The sequence below is a fragment of the Podarcis tiliguerta genome (assembly GCF_965153285.1).
Source record: "Podarcis tiliguerta genome assembly, chromosome: 2".
NCBI lineage: Eukaryota > Metazoa > Chordata > Lepidosauria > Squamata > Lacertidae > Podarcis > Podarcis tiliguerta.
The window spans coordinates 14,197,248-14,218,984 of NC_139535.1; the positions used below are offsets into that span (position 1 = coordinate 14,197,248).

Here is a 21,737-nt window from a genome sequence, read left to right on the forward strand (position 1 = left end):
GAATTTTTTTTTTTTTTTAAAAAAACAGACTAATGGGAAAGAATACCTTTGGTTTCTGGACTGAACATTAAGGTCTTCTGGTCTCCCGTGGGCTGTATCACAAAGCCTCTGCGATAGCCGCATGTGTCTCTTTCCGGCTGTTTCATTTTATCACTTTATTTTAAACTATACCACAGATTGTGTATTATGATAACATTACTGTACTAATGTTATTATAATACACAATCTGCGGTACAGTCCCGTGTTTTTATTCTCGGATTTTTCCTTTTTTAAACAAAAACATGGTATCATGACAGTCACAGACAGACAGGTTCTCTCTCTCTTCCCCCACCCCTGCTCTGTGCTCTATCCAAGAAACGCAGAAGTTCATTAAAGGCTTGAATCTGTACCTTACTGGGAGAGCTTTTTGTAGATGCCAGGGTTACCTGCATATCTGAATTCACCGATGATGCATTGCTGTGGGAACTTTAAGTTTGCATACCTCGGCCGCAGCAACTTGTGCACTCATGCCGTAACGACAGAGAAGCACGGGAAGTGATGAAGATTGATTGATTTCTCATGCTCCTCTGTGTGCAGAGAAGAAAAATGCGTACCTTTATATCCACAGGCTTTTTCCTCTGCGAATTCAGGACCGTGGGATTGGTTTATTATTTATTTAGCAAAGAACAGGTCACCATTTTTCCTTGAACCGCTCAAATCAACATTTAACATTGTATTTGGGTTGATTTAGGCCAGGGGTAGGCAACCTAAGGCCTGGGGGCCGGATACGGCCCAACCGCCTTCTCAATTTGGCCCACAGATGGTCCAGGAATCAGCATGTTTTTACATGAGTAGAATGTGTCCTGTTATTTAAAATGCATCTCTGGTTTATTTGTGGGGCCTGCCTAGTGTTTTTACATGAGTAGAATGTGTGCTTTTATTTAAAATGCTTCTCTGTGTTATTTGTGGGGCATAGGAATTTGTTCATTATTATTTTTTCCAAAATATAGTCTGGCTCTCTACAAGGTCTGAGGGATGATGGACTGGCCCATAGCTGAAAGTTTTTAATGTATGATTTTAGTGTATTTTTGGTTTCTGTGGAAGCCGTCCAGAGTGGCTGGGGAAACCCAGCCAGATGGGCGGGGTACAAATAATAAAGTATTATTATTATTGTTATTATTATTATTATTATTATTATTATTATTATTATTATTATTATAAAAAGGTTGCTGACCCCTGATTTAGGCTGCAGTCGAGTAAGCCCTACTGAACCCTGCCAGGCTTAATTCTGAGCAAAGACACATAGGATGAGCTGTTCGCCTTAAATGGTCCCCGTGTAAACGGTCTACTTGGACTGAAGATCACTTTTAAGGGGCATTTCCCAATCACAAAAATTAGAGGGCAAAAACTTCTGAAGCGGAGCAAAGTTTAGCAGGGTCAGCTTGTCTCCCTTGCTCTCTATCAAATCAGTACACCAGCGCATGGATGTTATGGAAGAGGTAAGGTGAAAAATAGCCTGGTCGACTTTTTAACAGCTCAGCCCCTGTACATCAAACAGCAGCCCATAGGCAGAAAGAAACCAAGTGAAGCTTTTCCCAGCACACAGGTGAAGTGATGGCTTCATTTCAGCATGCAGGCCTTCCGTTATACACAAAGATACAAGGCTAGTTAACAATAGCAGGGGATTCTAGGGAGGCCTTTTTGCACCTTGTCTGTCTTAGGGGCACAGTGATACATTTCACCCCCATTTCTCCAAAGCAGGTGAATCCAGGAAGCTGCCAAGATGTGTACCGGTAATTGCTACCTTAGTTCGGGAATGTCTTCTCTCTGGGACTGTTTGATGAATACAGCGAGGATTTTCCTAAGGCCCTTGAAGCATTTGCTTTTCGGGTTCAAAGGTAAGACCGGTGGTTTGATGAAAACAGCATCACCGTACACCAGCTTTCCCCAGCCTGGTTTCTTCCAGATGTCTTGGACTACAAATCCCATCATCCTTGAGAACTGGGGATGATGGATGTTGTAGTCCGAAACATATGGGGGGCCCAGCAGATCAGAGAAAGCTGCTGTACAGACACGGAATTTACTTCTAACAGAAACATACAGAACATCTCTGGTTGCTTTTAAATGAGCTCATTTAAGGCCTATTTGTCTTGTTTAGCCTTCCCCAATTAACCTCTCTCGTTTGATGTCCTCTGCTGGCCTCACCGGGTTGAGTGTTGAGTGTTTCGTTTCCACTTTTATTGTATTATTCTCCACTATTCCTGGAAGCTGCCTTGCGAGGATGTAGCGCTGCAAAACACGGGATAGAAATGTTGTAAATAAAAGAATGCTCTCTAGAAGAGGGGGCGAAACGTACGCTGTATGATTAACAAAGGAAAGTTTTCTCAATTGAGACTTGTGGAACGCCAAAAGAGCTTGGAAAGAGCTGAAAAGCACCTCTTTGCCTAAAAACACACCACCAGGCGCTAGGAATCTTCTGGTCCATTGCTGGCACCTGGCCCTTTGAGCAGGTCCTGATCTGTGCCACCAGAAACCAAGCAAGCTTTGACTCCTGGGGAGACCGCAGCTGAAGACCCCTTAGAGGCTCCACCAGTGGAAGAAGGGGCAAGGCATTCACCTGCCTGAGAGGAAGGAAGGAGCTGAGTTGTTGTCCCTCAGGGTGGTGAGGCAGGGAGTCTCACAGAGAGGGAGGGAGATGTCCAGTCAAGACCCAGGGGATGTGCTGGGCAGGGCAAACAAGTCATCTAAATAAGCTCCTCTGCAGAGATGGAGGTGGTTTTGAGTACGTGCCTCTCTGGCAGAGGCTCTCCTTAGGTGGTCCCCTCAAGCTCTGCTGGATAACGCCATGGAGGGAGCTCCTGCAAGCTAGGCTTACATAGCCCCCTGGTGCTATGGTGGGAAGGCACAGAAACCCCGGACTTGAGACTACCTAGCGCAAGGACATTGAGGCAGAATGCCCTGGTTCTCCTGGATGAGAGTCTCTCCTGAGGTCCTGAGGAAGCTGGCAGCTGAGCCTTACTTCAACATTGACAATAGGACAGCATCCTTCACTGCACCTGAGGGGAGCAGGCTAGCTAGAAGCAGGCAGGGAGGGCAGGCAAAGCAGACTCTATATACTCCCATGACTTTGCCAAGAAGCTGGCAAAGGCCGATGGAAGCTGTAATCCAAAACATCGGCACTGCACCAAGTTAGCAAATGCTGCTCTGACACATGGCTGCCCAAGGAACCTGCTTCCTTTCTGGGTCTCTGGCCTTTTGTGCTTCTCCCCGGTTCACATGTGTGTGGTTTTTGTTTTTTTTCCCAGAATTGCCTGAGCGTCCTCTCGAGGCTCCCAAGCTTCCCAAGGTTGCTGAGAAGACAAAGTGAGGCGGGGCAGAACATCTGCTGATTCCCTTCCATGATGGACTCGGCCTCCTCTTCTCCTCCAACGCTGGCAGAGCATGGATGGGTCTCCCCCTGACTGTCAAGGGGCTCCGTGATATTATGTTAGCCCCAAATTCCAAAGCAGAATAAAGCTCGTTTTGGATCTGAACCTTTGTGTCTGGCGGTTTCTTTTCCGAGGGAATCACAAAGGGGCCTTCCGAAGGAAGGGCCCACTTGGGAGAATTGTCTTGCAAAGCTGTGGGTGGGTTTTAAGAGACACAACAATGTGGTTTGGGTATAGGGAAGGTACAGGTTGTGTTCACTGCCCCTGTCCTTTCTTTAAAAGCAGACGGCCACAAGTCAGGAAGCACAAGTTGTATCCAACGTGGTTATTTTTATTACAGTGGTACCTCTGGTTAAGAACTTAATTCTTTCCGGAGGTCCGTTCTTAACCTGAAACTGTTCTTAACCTGAGGTACCACTTTAGCTAATGGGGCCTCCCGCCGCCGTGCGGTTTCTGTTCTCATCCTGAGGTAAAGGTACTATTTCTGGGTTAGCGGAGTCTGTAACCTGAAGTGTCTGTAACCCGAGATACCACTGTATTTGTTATTTATTGAATTTCTACACTACCCTTCACCGGAGATCACATTTTGGTTTGCAATAGAAAAACACAAAGCTACATAACATAATAGCAAACAAAATAATACCCCCTCCACAGTTTTAAAGGCCGTAGATTGTTTAATTAGCCAAAGGCCTGGGAGAAGAGGAATACTTTTGCCTGATGCCCAAAGATATATCTCTAAGGCGCCAGGTGAGCCTCCCTGGGGTTAGCCCTCCTCAAAATAGGCTCACAGAACTTTAGACATGACTAATTTATGTTCATTAATGTGAATGGGCCTCCTCTGAGTTTAACTTAGTTGGCTACAACCTCTAGGACTTTTTAAAATTAAAATAATTAAAATAATTGCACATCCTCCCATAACAAAATAATAATAATAAAATTTTATTTATATCCTGCCCTCCCCAGCCGAAGCTGGGCTTCTTCTTCTTCTTCTTCTTCTTCTTCTTCTTCTTCTTCTTCTTCTTCTTCTTCAAATTTGCATACCACCCTTCATCCAAAGATCAAAGAATCTTACATAAACATTTGTGGATAGGGTTACCATATTTCAAAAAGTGAAAATCCAGACACAAAAGCTGTTGAGCTTTTTTTTTTTTAGTTTGGCCCAAAGTTGTTGAGCTTTTTATTATTATTTCTGCAAAATCTCATATATATATATATATATATGTGCGTATGTATGTGTATATATATATATATATATATATAGATATAGATATAGATATATATAAGTTTTTGAGCTATTTTAAAGGAATTTCGCCAAAATCTACACTTCCAACATTGGTTACCGTACGTCTTTTTATTATCTTCTGCATATCCAAATTAATTTAATTTGTTCATTTATTCATCAGCTTTAAATATATACTCTTATAAAACTGCAGTAATCCTGCCAATGTTCTTACTTGTTTACAGTTTATCTGTAAATAGTCAATAAACCATTTCCATTCTTTTATTAAAAGTTTGTTATTTTGGTTTCTTATACTTCTGGTAAGTCTCGCCATTCCTGCATATTCCATAAGTTTTCGTATCCATTCTTCCTTTGCTGGGACTTCTGCTACTTTCCATTTTGGGGCGAGTAACATTCTTGCTGCTGTAGTCGCATACATGAATAAGTTTCTATACGGTTTAGGTAGTGTTATGTACTAAACTTGGATCCTAGAACAAGAGGCAAGTAGGATCCTAGAATGCGACAACTGATTGGCTTGCAGGAGAAGACCAATCAGGCTCCAGGAAGAAGTTAATCAGCCTATTAGGCTGGTAGGATGGTAGAATGCAACAACTGATTGGCCTGCAGGAAAAGACCAATCAGGCTCCAGGAGGGAAGCAGAATCAGCCAATCAGACGGGACTGATTGTGTAAATAATGTATATTTACATTATGAGGTTGGGGGGGGGGTGGCAATTCAATCACTCTTTTACATGCTGCAATAAAGAGCATGAAATCACTATAGGACTCCCAGTATATTTCAGGTAGTTCTGTCCCTATAATTCCCAAAAGAAAAAGAAAATTAGGTTGTTCTTTTTCTCAATTTGGTCAAAGCTGGTCTTAGGGGAAACACACACAGCCATTTCAGAATAAATGGCAGGATAGATACAGGATAGTTGGAGGAGAGAGACAGAATAGACCTAGACTAACATTGTGTGTACTCTGCTTTCCAAGTCAGCGGTGGAAGTGTACTGGATGCAGAGTAAACGAGAATGTGTGTACACAGCCCCCATGGCCCAATGTTGTATTGCTACATCGCTAGACTGAGAGCACCGAGCCTCCTAAATACTACGTGTGGGACGTTTGTACGGGAAGAACATGGTTTGATAATCAGAGAATGAATAGCACACTCTGGCGCTAATGAGCTTCGCCGGAGCCTCGCGATGCAGATAATAGGACTGTAAACAAGCGGGAAGAATGCCCACAGAATACCTGGAAGATGCTCGAAAGCTGGAACTGAGTCAGCAGGATGTCCTGGCTGAGAAATGGCAATTTTGGAATGCGTATATGTGGCATGGTTTTCAAGGAGAGTAGAAAAAGAGGGGGAGAGGGAGGGGAGAAGAAGAGAGAGGTAGGGGGGGGGGAGGGGGGCATGATTCTACAAAGGACTGTTTAGGTATCCCAGACAAGACCTAGCTATATACCTGCCCCCTGCCAATGTTCTCTAGGACTCTGTGGGGCTGCCAGTGGGCTTGTGACCCTGCCAGGGTTGTTTGATAGACTGGCTGTAGGAACTGTCTTCCCCTTTGGAGTTGCAAAATGCAGAATATAAGACTTCAGCAATATGCAATAGGAAACGTGTTTGGATAACAGCCTTTGAGATGGAGGTCTTGTATAAGCAGGTCTCTCTTTTCAGATGTGAAATGTTGATGGCATACTTTCTTCAGTAGGAACAACACAACCACACACACACACACTCCCCCCTACCTCTGAGCACACACCTGTGGTGTTTCCTGCATCTGAGATGCATCAACCGAGTTTGGTGAATTTGAGTGTGCATCAAAACACTCTGTCTCTTCAAGGCAACGTTCCCAACTGCACCTGCCGGCAAATCAGATTGGGTAACCCTGGGTTTGCCCTTGACATTTCTCACATCCTCCTGTAGGGAGCAGAAGGGTAACAGGCAAAAACAACAACAGGAAGAGCCCCCTTTTATGGGTCGCCTGTCACAGTTCCTCCCGTCCACGGCCTTCCATGCATCCGGCAGATTTCTGATTGTTCTTGCAGCTAATAAAGCCTTGAAACACTTGCCAGGGGGGAAAGAGGGTGGGGGAATTGTATCTGAAAGCCATCTTCCCACCATTGCTCCAGCCACTTCCTTCCCTTTCCATGGCTCCTTCCCAGTCTGTTAGGCAAAAGTAAAGGGACCCCTGACCATTAGGTCCAGTCGTGGCTGACTTTGGGGGTTGCGGCGCTCATCTCGCTTTATTGGCTGAGGGAGTACAGCTTCCGGGTCCTGTGGCCAGCATGACTAAGCCGCTTCTGGCGAACCAGAGCAGCGCACGGAAACGCCGTTTACCTTCCCGCCAGAGTGGTACCTATTTATCTACTTGCACTTTGACATGCTTTCGAACTGCTAGGTTGGCAGGAGCAGGGACCTAGCAACGGGGTGCGTTGCGGGGATTTGAACCGCCGACCTTCTGACCGGCAAGCCCAAGGCTCTGTGGTTTAACCCACAGCGCCACCTGCAGGGTTGTGAGACCACCAGCCGCCCCATGTACCTCTGGGTGGGTGGGTGGGTGGGTGGGGCCATAGCTGTCAACTTTTCCCTTTTCTTGAGAGGAATCCTCTTTGGAATAAGGGAATTTTCCTTTAAAAAAGGGAAACGTTGACAGCTATTGAATCATAGAATTGGAAGGGAACCTGAGGGTCATCTAGTCCAACCCCCTGCAATGCAGGAATCTCAGCGGAAGCGTCCATGACAGAAGACCATCCAACTTCTACTTAAAAACTTCCAAGGAAGGAGAGCTTCACTGTGCAACAGCTCTTACTGTCAGAAGGTTCTTCCTCATGTTTAGTCGGAATCTCCTTTCTTGTAACTTGAAGCCATGGGTTCTAATCCTACCCTCCAGAGCAGGAGAAAACAAGCTTGCTCCCTCTTCCATGTGACACAGGCCTTCAGATATCTGACAGTGGCTACCTTATCTCCTCACAGTCTCCTGTTTAGCAGGCTAACCACACCCAACTCCTTCAACCGTTCCTCATAAGGCTTGGCTCCAAGGCACTTTCGCATCTTGGCCGCCCACCTCTGAGCACGTTCCAGCTTGTTGAAGAACGGAGCCCAATACGATATTGAGAAGCTAAGCTGCTTAAAGCAAGCAGTGAAAGGATTAAGGGCACCCTTAAGGAGAGGCTCAGATTGAGCCTTGAGATCTCAATGACTCAGTGTGGAGTCATTCTGTTGCCTGAGGTAAAGGGTAAGATGGTGGCCCTTCCCATTCCATCGACAACAGCTGCCCAGATGTTGAATCTCAATCCAACACGGGTGATAGGACAGCGCCTTACACTGGCACACGGGAGCCTAGGATGCCGACTTAAGCCCTTGGGCCAGGCACTGCCTCTCAGCCCGGCCTCTTCCACAGGGTTGTTGTGGGGATTAAATGATAATGATGATGATGATGATGATGATGACGATAATTTTTTATTTATACCCCGCCCTCCCCAGCCAGAGCCGGGCTCAGGGCAGCTAACACCAGTAAAATTACAATAAATCATAATGGGGGGGGGAACCAATTTAAAATATGGGTTAAAATACAATTTAAAATGCAGCCTCATTTTAATAGCAGCCCACAGATCAAAACCATAAGGGGAGGGAAACTGAGGGTCAGACTGAGTCCAAACCAAAGGCCAGGCAGAACAGCTCTGTCTTGCAGGCCCTGCAGAAAGATGTCAAGTCCCGCAGGGCCCTAGTCTCTTGTGACAGAGCGTTCCACCAAGTCGGGGCCAGTACTGAAAAGGCCCTGGCCCTAGTTGAGACCAATCTAACCACCTTGCGATCTGGGACCTCCATTTGTCATTTGTGGACCTTAAGGTCCTCCGCGGGGCATACCAAGAGAGGTGGTCTCGTAGGTACATGGGTGATGATGAGAGGGAGAGCACCACCGTGAGCTGCTTGAGGGAAAAGGTGGGATTTAAAAGCAGTAGAAAGATGGGCTGCCCCGGAACTGCAACACTGCACCTGACAGGAGCAAACAGCTTGAGCAGGTGCAAGGAAGGCTCTAAGACACAAGCAGATCTCTCCCCTAGCACTGCCTTTCCCAACGTGGTGCCCTCCAGTTGTCTTGGACGATGACTCCCATCAGTATAATAATAATAATAATAATAATAATAATAATAATAATAATAATAATAATAATTTATTTATTTATTTATTTATTTATTTATTTATTTATTTATACCCCGCACATCTGGCTGGGTTTCCCCAGCCACTCTGGGCGGCTTCCAACAGAATATTAAAATACAATAACCTATTAAACATTAAAATCTTCCCTCAGCAGGGCTGCTTTCAGATGTCTTCTAAAAGTCCGGTAGTTGTTTTTCTCTTTCACATCTGATGGCAGGGCGTTCCACAGGGCGGTTGCCACTACTGAGAAGGCCCTCTGCCTGGTTCCCTGCAACCTCACTTCTCGCAGTCAGGGAACCACCAGAAGGCCCTTGGCACTGGACCTCAGTGTCCGTCCGGGCAGAATGATGGGGGTGGAGATGCTCCTTTCATTTGCATTTTTATTTGTCTGCCTTTGCATATTTATTTGCTCCTTTTTTTTGCTACCGTGCCTTGAAAAGAAGTCACATTCTTCCTATTAAAATCCTCGAAAGCGGAACTATGAGACGCGGAAAATCCGCAATCCCATTGTCCAGTGCCTATGGTTTAAAGCAAAGTTTCACAGACTTGGGTCTCCAGCTGTTTTCGGACTACAGTTCCCATCTTCCCTGACAAGTCTTGATAGCTAGGGATGATGGGAGTTGTAGTCCAAAAACAGCTGGAGAAATGTGCTTTGAAGGTAGCGTGTGCACACAGCCTTGGTTTGTATCTCTGACGCACCACAATCCCCTACCATAACCAAGCAGCACACACCACGACCTGCTCTATTGACTACAATGCAAGAGGAAGGGGAGGAGACCCTGGGAGCACCAAAAGAGGACTCTGTCTCTGGGGGCAGAGGTGCATCATGGATGCCATGTTGGCAGCTCCTCTGTCACATTAGTCCTGGTGCCCCACGTCTAGTGTTATAGAAGCATTGTTGTTGTTGTTTAGTCGTGTTCGACTCTCCGTGACCCCATGAACCAGAGCATGCCTTGGAAACTCTCACTTTCTTTTCAAAGCTTCTCCTTTTTTATGTCCATGGAGTTTCCTTGGCAAAATAGTGGAGTAGTTTGCCAGTTCCTTCTCCAGGTGGATCCCATTTAGTCTAAACTCACGGCTATGACCTGTCCGTCTTGGGTGGCCCTGCATGGCATAGCTCAGAGCTTCTCTGAGTTATTCAGGCCCCTTCGCCACGACAAGGCAGTGACAACTGAAGGCGGCCCTGTTTAGGGAAGTTTTTAATGTCTGATGCTGTATTGTTTTTAATATTCAGTTGGAAGCTGCCCAGAGTGGCTGAAGAAGAAGAAGAAGAAGAGTTTGGATTTGATATCCCGCTTTATCACTATCCTAAGGAGTCTCAAAGCGGCTAACATTCTCCTTTCCCTTCCTCCCCCACAACAAACACTCTGTGAGGTGAGTGGGGCTGAGATACTTCAGAGAAGCGTGACTGGCCCAAGGTCACCCAGCAGCTGCATGTGGAGGAGCAGGGAAGCGAACCCAGTTCACCAGATTACGAGTCCACCGCTCTTAACCACTACACCATGCCAGAGGAGCGGGGTATAAATAATACATCATCATTATTGTTATTATTATTATTATTATTATTATTATTATCCATGAAGGGGTACAGAAGCACAGAAGCACAGAAGCACGGAGTGGGAAGGGACCCTGAGGGTCAGCTAGTCCAGGGGTCAGCAACCTTTTTCAGCCGTGGGCCAGTCCACCGTCCCTCAGACCATGTGGTGGGCCAGACTATATTTTGGAGAGAAATAAATGAACGAATTCCTCTGCCCCACAAATAACCCAGAGATGCATTTTAAATAAAAGGACACATTCTACTCATGTAAAAACACACTGATTCCTGGACCATCCGGAGGCCAGATTGAGAAGGCGATTGGGCCGGATCCAGCCCCCGGGCCTTAGTTTGCCTACCATTGATCTAAGCCAACCCCCTGTAATGCAGGAATCTCAGCTAAAGCATCCATGACAGATGGACATCCAAACTCTGCTTTAAATTCCCCAGGGAAAGAGAGTCCACAACCTCCCGAGGGAGTCCGTTCCACTATCAAACGGCTCTTACTGTCAGACAGCTTTTCCATATCTCTAGTCGGAATCTCCTTTCCTGCAACTTGAAGCCATTGGTCCGAGTCCTACCCTCCAGAGCAGGCGAAAACGAGCTTGCTCCACCCTCCATGTCACAGCCCTTCAAATATCTGAAGATGGCTATCATATCTCCTCTCAGTCTCCTCCTTTCCAGGCTAAACATGCCCAGCTCCTTCAACCATTCCTCATAAGGCTTAGCTTCCAGACCCTTAATCATCCCAGTTGCTCTCCTCTGCACACCTTCCAGCTTGTCAACATCCTTTTCAAATTGTGGTGCCCATAACTGGACACAGTATTCCAGGTGTGGTCTCTCCAAGGCTGATGGACTTAGCTTTGGTACCTTTCGGGTTTTCTTTAGGTAGCTATCTCCAGAGACGTGGGCAATAATTGCTTTGGCTTCTCTTGAATTGTGACACAGTCTGTTTGCTGCCTAGGAATGCATTTGATTTATTGGACCAAGCCGAGTGTGAACTTCATATTAATGTGTGGCTAATCTTCTCAAATCTGTCCAATTAGTGACTCACCCAGGATAGAGAAGCCTTTTTAAGAACTGCTGCGCACTGATCTTCCGCATTTCCTGCTTTGATCTCTGGACAATTTTCAATTGCAGATTAGATTCATGGAGCACCAAGGGCTGGAATACATTCTGAGGTGCGTTAAGTACCGATGGTTGAATTAGACAACCCACACAAGTCAGGAGCAGGTGACAGTAGATGGAGACCAGTTGAACCGGCACAAACCTCCCTGTGGATTATTGCAAAAGATCAATCAATCACTCCACCCCAAACTGAATTAGCAGCCACCTACCAGTTCTGGGAAGGAAAGGAGAAGCTGCATACATAAAGGCACCTGAGATTCTTAGACCACTGGAACATCACCAGGAGAAGACATCCAAGACAGAATAAGCATCGCCACCTTGTAAGTTAGAACTTATTTGTTCGCCGGTTGAAAAGAGGGGAAGAAGACTTCAGAGGTGAACGTGGTTTGCTCCAGAAGCATTAGGAATCCTGCAGGTCTAATAGGATGATGATTCCTGGAGAGAGAAAGGGAAATGGGGGGAAATTATTACAGGGCTGCACCGATTGGTGGTGCAGAATGGTGGAAGCCCACCCTGTTCCTCGAGCAGGAGGCAAACGGACTGCTAGACAGATGGGGTTGTTTTAATGTCTAATTATGGGTGCTCACGGTTTAATCTTTGTGTAACTGTCTTTGATACTTTCCAAGCCGCTTAGAAGCCTGTTTAGGAATTAAGCAGTACAGTGGTACCTCGGGTTACAGATGCTTCAGGTTACAGATGCTTCATGTAACAGACTCCGCTAACCCAGAAATAGTACCTCGGGTTAAGAACTTTGCTTCAGGATGAGAACAGAAATCGTGCGGCAGCAGCACGGCAGCAGCAGCTAAAGTGGTGCTTCAGGTTAAGAACAGTTTCAGCTTAAGAACAGACCTCCAGGACAAATTAAGTTCTTAACCCAAGGTACCACTGCAAATAAATAGCTAACCAAGCAAGCAACATAAAACTGGGTTTTAATTAATTAAAGAGGATAGGGAGACAAATGAAATTTCTTTGGAACGAGAAACAGCGTGGAGGAAGAGGTTCTTCCCAAATCAGCTGGTCTAGGAATTACAGGCGATTTTGCCTTCCAAAACTTAGGGAAGTTGGATTGGCTCGCTTGCTAGAGTCATCCATTTCTGGCCTCTAGCACTTCCATTCTGGTGGCTGAAATGCAAACTACCTTTGCTGTAATGCAATTAATAAAACCACTATAACTGGTGAACTGTAGTTTTATTAATCCCATGTGGGTAATTCTGATTATTTCTTTACAACAAAATAAATATGAAAGTCATCTTTAAATGCATTAAATTTGTTCGGTTATCATGGGCAGCATTCAACTACTTTTATTATTTTTGCTCTAGGATTATCACTAGTACAATGAGATTTTGACCCTCCCTTACCCCAAATCTTCCCCAGAGGGTTGCGGGGACTGGATATGGGGAGAACATTTCATTGCGCACAGAGAAATCCTTGCGCAAATCTCACCTTAGTGCTACATTGAATACAATGCAATGCTTCTTAGCTCCTCTTTAACCTCGATTAATAAATAACATCATTGTGAAATTGGGGTGCTTAGTGGAGCCACAGCTTAATTGGACTGAAGTAATTTTCCTTCATAAAAGAACAGTCGGATGTTGTAAACTCTTCCATTACGGCTTCTGGGGCACATCTCTGTCAATCAGAATATCGAGAAATGTTTTTAATGCTGCAAAAAGAAAGAAATCTCAAAGCCACACTTCCCGCCCACCCAGCACACATTTTATACTTCTATGAATTTGCAGAGGCTTGTGGAGGCATTTTTGTCAGCCTTCTGTTTCCTGGCCAATCAGCTGTCTGGCACCACTCAGCCAATCTTAACCCAGAAATATAGCCAGGGCCGGCCTGTCCATAAGGCAAACGGAGGAAGCTGCCTCAGGCGGCAGAATCCAAGGGGTGTCTCTGCATGTGTGGCCAATGCTGGAGAAGCAAGGAGAGGTGGTTGCGGTGGCTTCCAACTTCCGGCGAGATCACCCTGGGCTCCTGCAAGATCTCGCAGAAAAAAACATGTGACTGACATTTGAATATTAGGATTATTGAGTATTAAAAGGACTGCTGGCTTTTTACCCAGTGATGACCATACTGCTGCTCTCACTATTTTATTTTTTTTTTTTTTTTTTTGAGGACTATTTAGTAGCCGCTATATCAGATAATAGGGACGCGGGTGGCGCTGTGGGTAAAAGCCTCAGCGCCTAGGACTTGCCGATCGTATGGTCGGCGGTTCGAATCCCTGCTGCGGGGTGCGCTCCCATCGCTCGGTCCCAGCGACTGCCAACCTAGCAGTTCGAAAGCACCCCCAGGTGCAAGTAGATAAATAGGGACCGCCTTATAGCGGGAAGGTAAACGGCGTTCCGTGTGCTGCTCTGGTGCCGGTTTGCCAGAGCAGCTTCGTCACGCTGGCCACGTGACCCGGAAGTGTCTGCGGACAGCGCTGGCTCCCGGCCTCTAGAGTGAGATGAGCGCACAACCCTAGAGTCTGTCAAGACTGGCCCGAACGGGCAGGGGTACCTTTACCTTTACCTTATATCAGATAATGGATGAAAGCCTTGAAAGGCCAACACCATGAAGATGTTCAGAGCTGTTTCCTCCTCATAATTTTTTGTTTGTACTAGTAACCAGAGAAGCAAGGGGGGGCTGTTTCCTACTTTGAGGAACTTTTTGTTTTGTTTAAGACCGTATTGACCTGAATATAAGCCTCACTCCCACCCCCCACCCCCCCGCTCCCAATTCCAACCAGGAAAAGTTAAAGTGTGGCTTAAATTTGCCACCTTACAATAACGGGCTTTTACGATATCGCTGCTGGAACAGACATACGGTACAGTAAAATTGAACGGGTGTGAGTGCCTGCGGAATTTTAAGGGAGCGGCTTATATTCAGGTATTGTGTTTTTTTCTTTCTCTCCCTTGAATTTTAAAGGTTCGGCTTATATTCGGGTGCGGATTATATTTGGGCCAATACGGTATTTGTTTGTGGTGTTGTGTGTGCACGCATGCGCGTGAGAGAGAGAGAGAAAGCAAGCAAGCATGGACACAGTGTCTGTGTGTGGGTGTGTCCTTCTGTAATAAATATTTATAGATTTTTCTGAATAATTTTGCATTTATTTTTGTGAATTAAATTGGGAGGAGATACAGTGGATGGCTTGTGAAGCAACAAACTCTGTGCTCAGGTGTCCCTGCATTCACCCACTAAAAGATGCATCAGCGGCTGGGCGGAGCAGGGCAAGGCAGGGCACCTTGATCTAAGTGACATGCAATCCCAGAGTATTTCCCAAACAGGTGTGTGAATTTGCTTTCAACAAGTCCCTTCCTTAGCTTTGCACAATCCTGCCACGGTTATGAGCACACCAGGAGCCCCATGTGCTTGTCTGTCCTTTGTCAAGCACTCCTGTATGGTCTCTGTGGACAAAATGTTCTTGTATTCTTAGGGGATATTTTACTATCACTGAAGTTAGGGGAGAAAAACCTTAGAAGAAAAGTTACCGTATTTTTCGCCCCATAGGACGCACTTTTTCCCCTCCAAAAATGAAGGGGAAATGTGTGTGCGTCCTATGGGGCGAATGCAGGCTTTCGCTGAAGCCGGGAGAGCGAGAGGCATCGGTGCGCACCGACCCCTCTCGCTCTCCAGGCTTCAGGAAGCTATCCGCAAGCCTTGCAAGCCCTGTGGGAGTTCCCACAGGCTCACAAGGCTTGCGGGCAGCAGCCTGCCGCCCGAAGCACGGGGAACCCTCCGGAGGACTCCCCGTGCTTCGGGCGAGTGTCCCCAAGCCTGGCGCGCCCGACGGGAGGTCCCGCCGAGCGCGCGAGGCTTGGGGCGGCAGCCTCCCGCCCGAAGCACGGGGAGCCCTCCGGAGGACTCCCCGTGCTTCGGGGGCGTGTCCGCAAGCCTTGCGCGCCCGACGGGAGGTCCCGCCGAGCGCGCGAGGCTTGGGGCGGCAGCCTCCCGCCCGAAGCACGGGGAGCCCTCCGGAGGACTCCCCGTGCTTCGGGGGCGTGTCCGCAAGCCTTGCGCGCCCGACGGGAGGTCCCGCCGAGCGCGCGAGGCTTGGGGCGGCAGCCTCCCGCCCGAAGCACGGGGAGCCCTCCGGAGGACTCCCCGTGCTTCAGGCGAGTGTCCGCAAGGCTTGGGGCGGCAGCCGCAGCTGAGGGGGGGAAATAATTTTTTTTTATTCATTTCCCCCCCAAAAAAACAAGGTGCGTCCTATGGGCCGGTGCGCCCTATAGGACGAAAAATACGGTACTTTGATCAGGTAGACATCTGTGCTGGATGGCAAGTCAATACAGCATGCAAAGGGGATGGTGACTGTAAGGTGAACAAGAACGACAGTCTACTGAACTCAGCTACCTTAGTGAAAAAAACAGAACTTTGAATGCGTTATAAACATGCAACACCAGATGGTGCTGGAGAGCAAAAAAAAATTTATTTGCGATTTTACATAGTGCTTTCCCCCCCTTTTGTCATAATGATTTCATTTCTGACTTATTTATAGCAGGGTTTTTCCCTGCATGTAGATCCACCCTAAATGTACTAAATTTATATCCTGCCCTTCCTCCCAATGGAGGCCAATGGGCATGGCAAACAACGAGTGACAAAACAGCAAATGCATCTTAGAAACAAAAATTAAAAAACCCCAAAGGAAAAGGCAATTCTGTTTCAGATGCAGACTATGAAAGATAACGAGCGAAGCCTTTTTCTGGCATGGAGACAAAGAGATGGAGGAACTGTTTGTCGGTTTAATTTCTGCATGTTGGCCTACTGTTATAAATGTGAAAGAGCAAGGCCAGTAAAAACTGTAGGAAATCCTATGCAGAAAGGAGGATGCTTGCCCTGGTTGTATCTTGGAGCTGATCTGTGACTTATTTCTTCCCTGCAGGTAAAGGTGAACCCAGCAAGCTGCCAAGATGTGCAACTTGAATTTTGTTTGGACCATAGTGAAATGTATGTTTACTATCATAAAGTGGATTTGGAACAAGGCCAAAGGTAAGAGGAGTGGGCTGATGCAGGGGGTCTTATCGTTCACCCACCTTCCCCAAGGTTGTATCCTTTTCTGTACTACAAAACCCATCAGCTGCAGCCAGCACGGCCATGAGAGCTGGGGCTGGTGGAAGTTGTAGTATGTAACAGCTGAAGGCTACCAGGTTCGGTAAGGTTCCAGTGCAGTCAGAGTCTGATCCTGATACACTTCTCTTAAAAACATACAGAATACCCTCCCTGAATGCTTATTTGCCATGCTTAAGACTTCCCTGATTCTGTTGTTTAACCTTCTCTCAAAAACCTCATATTTTACCTGGTGCTTAGTTCTAAATTACTTTTTCAAAAAATTATACAGTATTATTTTTACCTATTTCTGGAAACTGCCTCGCGAGGACCTGGTCCTAGGAGACAGGATAGAAACATTTTGGATAAATAAATAAAATTATACAGTGGTACCTCGGGTTACAGACTCCGCTAACCCAGAAAGAGTACCTCGGGTTACGAACTTTACCTCAGGATGAGAACAGAAATCACACGGCGGTGGTGGGAGGCCCCGTTAGCTAAAGGTACCTCAGATTAAGAACAGTTTCAGGTTAAGAACGGACCTCCGGAACAAATTAAGTTCTTAACCCGAGGTACCACTGCACAGAAGTCAGGGAGGATGGGGGGGGGGGAATTAACTTAAATTAAAAAAAAGAAAGAGCTTGTTTCAGTGGGCATTTTACCTACAAGCACACTGGGCTTCAATAAGTTATTTCCCAACACTTTTTATTGAAGGGGTGGGGCAGATCTTTGCCAATTAAATATAATGGAGACAAACATGATACTCTGAGCTAAGACGTTTAAATTAAACACCAACAAGATAAGGGCACCCAAAGCAGAGGCTCAGATAAAGATCTTGGTGACTGGGTGGCCCTGGCACAGGAGAGGGGACAATGCCATTAGAAACATAGGGAGCTCAGTATTGCCCACACGGACTGGCAGTAGCTGTCTAGGGTATCAGGCAGGGACCACTCCCAGCGCTACCTGCAGATGCTGGGGACTGAACCTAGGACCTTCATACAAAGCAGATACTCTAGCCCTGAGCTACACTATGGTCTCTCCACATTTTGCTGCCTGAGGACAAGATGTCTCCCGCTCCCATCTTCCACTGCCCTTGAGGGCAAACAGGCTACAGTGGTACCTTGGTTCTCAAACTTAATCCGTTCCACTCCGTTCTGAAACCAAAGTGTTACAAAACCAAGGCACACTTTCCCATAGAAAGTAACGCAAAACCGATTAATCCGTCCCAGACTTTTAAAAACAAACCCCCCCAAAAAAAACAGCAATTTAACCTGAATTTTACTATCTAACGAGACCATTGATCCATAAAATGCAAGCAATAGTCAATGTAAAGGTAAAGGTAAAGGGACCCCTGACCATTAGGTCCAGTCGTGACCGACTCTGGGGTTGCACGCTTATCTCGCTCTATAGGCCAAGGGAGCTGGCGTTTGTCTGCAGACAGCTTCCGGGTCATGTGGCCAGCATGACTAAGCCGCTTCTGGCGAACCAGAGCAGCACACAGAAACGCCATTTACCTTCCCACTGGAGCGTACCTATTTATCTACTTGCACTTTGACGTGCTTTCGAACTGCTAGGTTGGAAGGAGCAGGGACCGAGCAACGGGAGTTCACCCCGTCACGGGGATTCGAACCGCCGACCTTCTGATCGGCAAGTCCTAGGCTCTGTGGTTTAACCCACAGCACCACCCCTATTATGGAATAAAAAGGTAAAGGTACCCCTGCCCGTACGGGCCAGTCATGTCCGACTCTAGGGTTGTGCACCCATCTCACTTAAGAGGCCGGGGGCCAGCGCTGTCCGGAGACACTTCTGGGTCACGTGGCCAGCGTGACAAAGCTGCTCTGGCGAGCCAGCACCAGCGCAGCACACAGAAACGCCGTTTACCTTCCCACTATAAAGCGGTCCCTATTTATCTGCTTGCACTTTGACGTGCTTTCGAACTGCTAGGTGGGCAGGAGCTGGGACTGAACGACGGGAGCTCACCCCGCCGCGGGGATTCAAACCGCCGACCATACGATCGGCAAGTCCTAGGCACTGAGGTTTTACCCACAGCGCCACTCGCGTCCCATTATAGTCAATGTGCTGTACTATAAAATAAATAAGACAGTATTGTTGATAGATAAAAATTAAAATTAATCTTTTTTCTTACCTGCACTGATGGTCATTGTTTGGATGGGGGGGCTTCTATCCATTTCCGCAGTCACACAATCAATCAATCAATCAATCAATCAATCAGTAGCTGAACTGGGTTCCACACAGTTACAAAAACAAATTAACTGAAAAAGCCTCAAAAACAAAAACGCAAAATAAATAGCAAAAACAAAAGCGCCAAACTTAAGCCATTCCAGAAGTCCATTTGACTTCTGAAATGTTCGAAAACTCAAGGTGCAGCTTCTGATTGGTGCAGGCGCCCCGGAAACAGTAGGCGACAGTTGCATCGGGACGTTCAGCTTCTGAAAAACGTTTGAAAACAGGAACACTTACTTCCGGGTTTTCAGCATTTGGGAACCAAGGTGTTTGAGAACCAAGGTACTACTGTAGATGCAGGGATCAAGCTTCCTCCAATGAGATTTTCTGGAAATGAGTGGCGCAAGCCTGAACACATTTACTCAGAAGTAAGCCCCTCTGAATTCAGTGGGACTTCCTGCCTAGGAACTTGGTTAAGGATTTGCCCCGGTAGGCCAGGTTCCCTTCCTAACTTCTGGCCTTTTATGCTTTTCCCATAGTTTTCATGTGTGTTTCTTTTTCAGAATGGATGAAGCGACACAAGCCGGCAATTGAAAAATCACCCAAGGCAGAGACTGAGAAACCATCCAAGCTAGTGACTGAAAAACCACCCAAGCCAGCGACTGAAAAACCACCCAAGCCAACAACTGAAAAGCAAGATTGAAGAGGGAATGACAGACCTCCACAATCCCGTCTTCTCCAACACTGGCAGTAACATCCCTCTGATTGTCAAGGCACGCCATGTTATTTTGTTAATGCAATAAAGCTGGTTTGGAGCCAAACATCTGAGTTTAAGGATTTTATTTTCAAGCGAATGATGTCTAAGAGGCATTGGAAAAATGCATTTTTTTATTTATTTGCATTTGCATATTGCTAGGAAGTTCTCTCTGCTCCACTCTGTGGGCTAGTGGGCTTTTGATGTGCTGGATTTTAATTCTCTTCTTTAAACAACGCAGCCAAACTAGACATGGTGGCCTGAGACCCAGCTGGGATAATTCAAAGGGGAAGTGCAGCTTGTGTTGTAACTGTGACAATAGAAAGGAGGGAGTCCACCCTTTCCATGTCCTAATTTTCTAGACTGGATTCTAGCGTCGTCACTCCCCACAGAGCTATTTGCCCTGTGGGTTAAGACCAAAAGGTGCTCTGCTATGGGGCAAACAGGTCCAAAGGAACAGTTTTCAGGCTGGGGGTAAAGATCTGCAGATTAATAATAATAATAATAATAATAATAATAATAATAATAATAAATTTATTATTATTTATACCCTGCCCATCTGGCAGCTTCCCTAAACAGGGCTGCCTTCAGATGTCTTCCAAAAGTTTGGTAGTTATTTTTCTCTTTGACATCTGGTGGGAGGGCGTTCCACAGGGCGGGTGCCACTACCGAGAAGGCCCTCTGCCTGGTTCCCTGTAACTTCGCTTCTCGCAGTGAGGGAACTGCCAGAAGGCCCTCGCTGCTGGACCTCAGTGTCCGGGAAGAATGATGGAGGTGGAGACGCTCCTTCAGGTATACTGGACCGAGGCCGTTTAGCAGAAAGAGTTAAACCTTACCTCCCCAGCCTCACAACCCAAATTCAAATACAGCCCCACTCAGTTGCTTTCCTCTTTAAGCACGGAGAAAAGGAACTTTAGTCACAGATCTCCTTCTAGGACAAAGTACATGTGACTCACTGTGTGCATTGCAGAACTTAATGGAGTATATAGGTCTGGGATATATTAGAGCAACCCCCTGTAGCAATTCACAGAACATCAACAGGGTTAGATTATCTTTCATTCAGAAGAACAGCTTTATTCATTTATGCCATTAAAATCTTGTCCCAGTCAGAAGACCTTCACCCATATAGCTCTACGTGAAAGGCTTTGTAAAGAATTTCTCACAGGCCACGTGTAAAGGAATTTTTTCAAAGCCATATCAGCTATTGTAGTTCAAAAATATACCTGTACACAGAGGTTGAAACTGATTGTTTTTTTTTAATTTTGAAGCCAAACTGTTATGCATCTAGCTTAAAGAGTTCTATTCAGAATCCCAGCACTTAAATTTACTTAAATGTATAATAGAAGATATTTCAGCAGCTTAGTATGAGTGTGTGTGTGTGTGTGTGTGTGTGTGTATGTGTATATATATATATATATATATATATATATATATATATATATATATATTATTCAGGTTCAATATTTTGCATGATTACACTTGAAAATGCCAGGAAAATTGCACTGCTAAATCCCCACCATTTTCCAGGTTAACAGGATTGCAAATTGATTTTATTCCGGAAACAATGAGCAGGGGAAAGGGCACTAAACGTCCACTAGATTCTATGAAGTGGCTTTTATGTTGTGTGAAATAAAGCTTGAACATGAATAGGTAAGGAAGGAATCATTGGGGAGATGGAATAAAGTATGGGAACTGCCTGAAAAACTCTAAATACAGCGTTGGGTACTGGTTTACAAAGCCCTATACAGTTTGGAGCCAGGATACCTGAAAGATTGTCTCATCCTTTATGCACCCAAACAATCACTGCGCTCAGGTGGTCCGTTCAATCGAGCCTTTAAGTGAAGCAGCATCTATGAACATCCCTTCCAGTTAGATATCTGGCAAGCACTGTTTTGACTGGTGTGGTGTTTTGTTTTGTTTTTAGTTTCAACAGATATTCCTTTTCCAACAAGCCTGATAAGTGGCGATTTTTGTCTGTATCTGTATCGGATTAGAAAATGTTTTCAATGTACGCTTTTTTTTAGTTTTCATTTATTTATTGTTAAATTGCTTTGGAACGTTTCCTGGGAAGAGATTAATAAATGAAACAAACAAACGAGCAAAATAATATGCCGCAATTTGCATTTGCTCTCCTCCCGTTCCTGCTAATATTCCCTACTGCAACTTTTGTTATTCGTGGTTTTTCATCCCCATTAATCCATCAATAGGTTGCATCATCCTTTTAGGAGGAAGCCCTGTTCCCCTCCCCCCCCCACCTTGCCATCCCATTGCCATGACAACCACAAGAGTCCAAGCTGGAGGAATTTACAGTATGGCAACCAG

General features: G+C 46.0%; 1 long non-coding RNA gene across 1 annotated transcript; it reads left to right on the top strand.

The window, feature by feature from the left end:
* The first annotated feature begins 11,472 nt into the window (after positions 1 to 11,472).
* Positions 11,473 to 19,482, top strand: LOC310671016. The gene is made up of 3 exons (XR_014507671.1): positions 11,473 to 11,769; positions 16,314 to 16,420; positions 19,225 to 19,482. It is a non-coding gene; the product is annotated as an uncharacterized lncRNA (long non-coding RNA).
* The last annotated feature ends 2,255 nt before the right edge of the window (positions 19,483 to 21,737 follow it).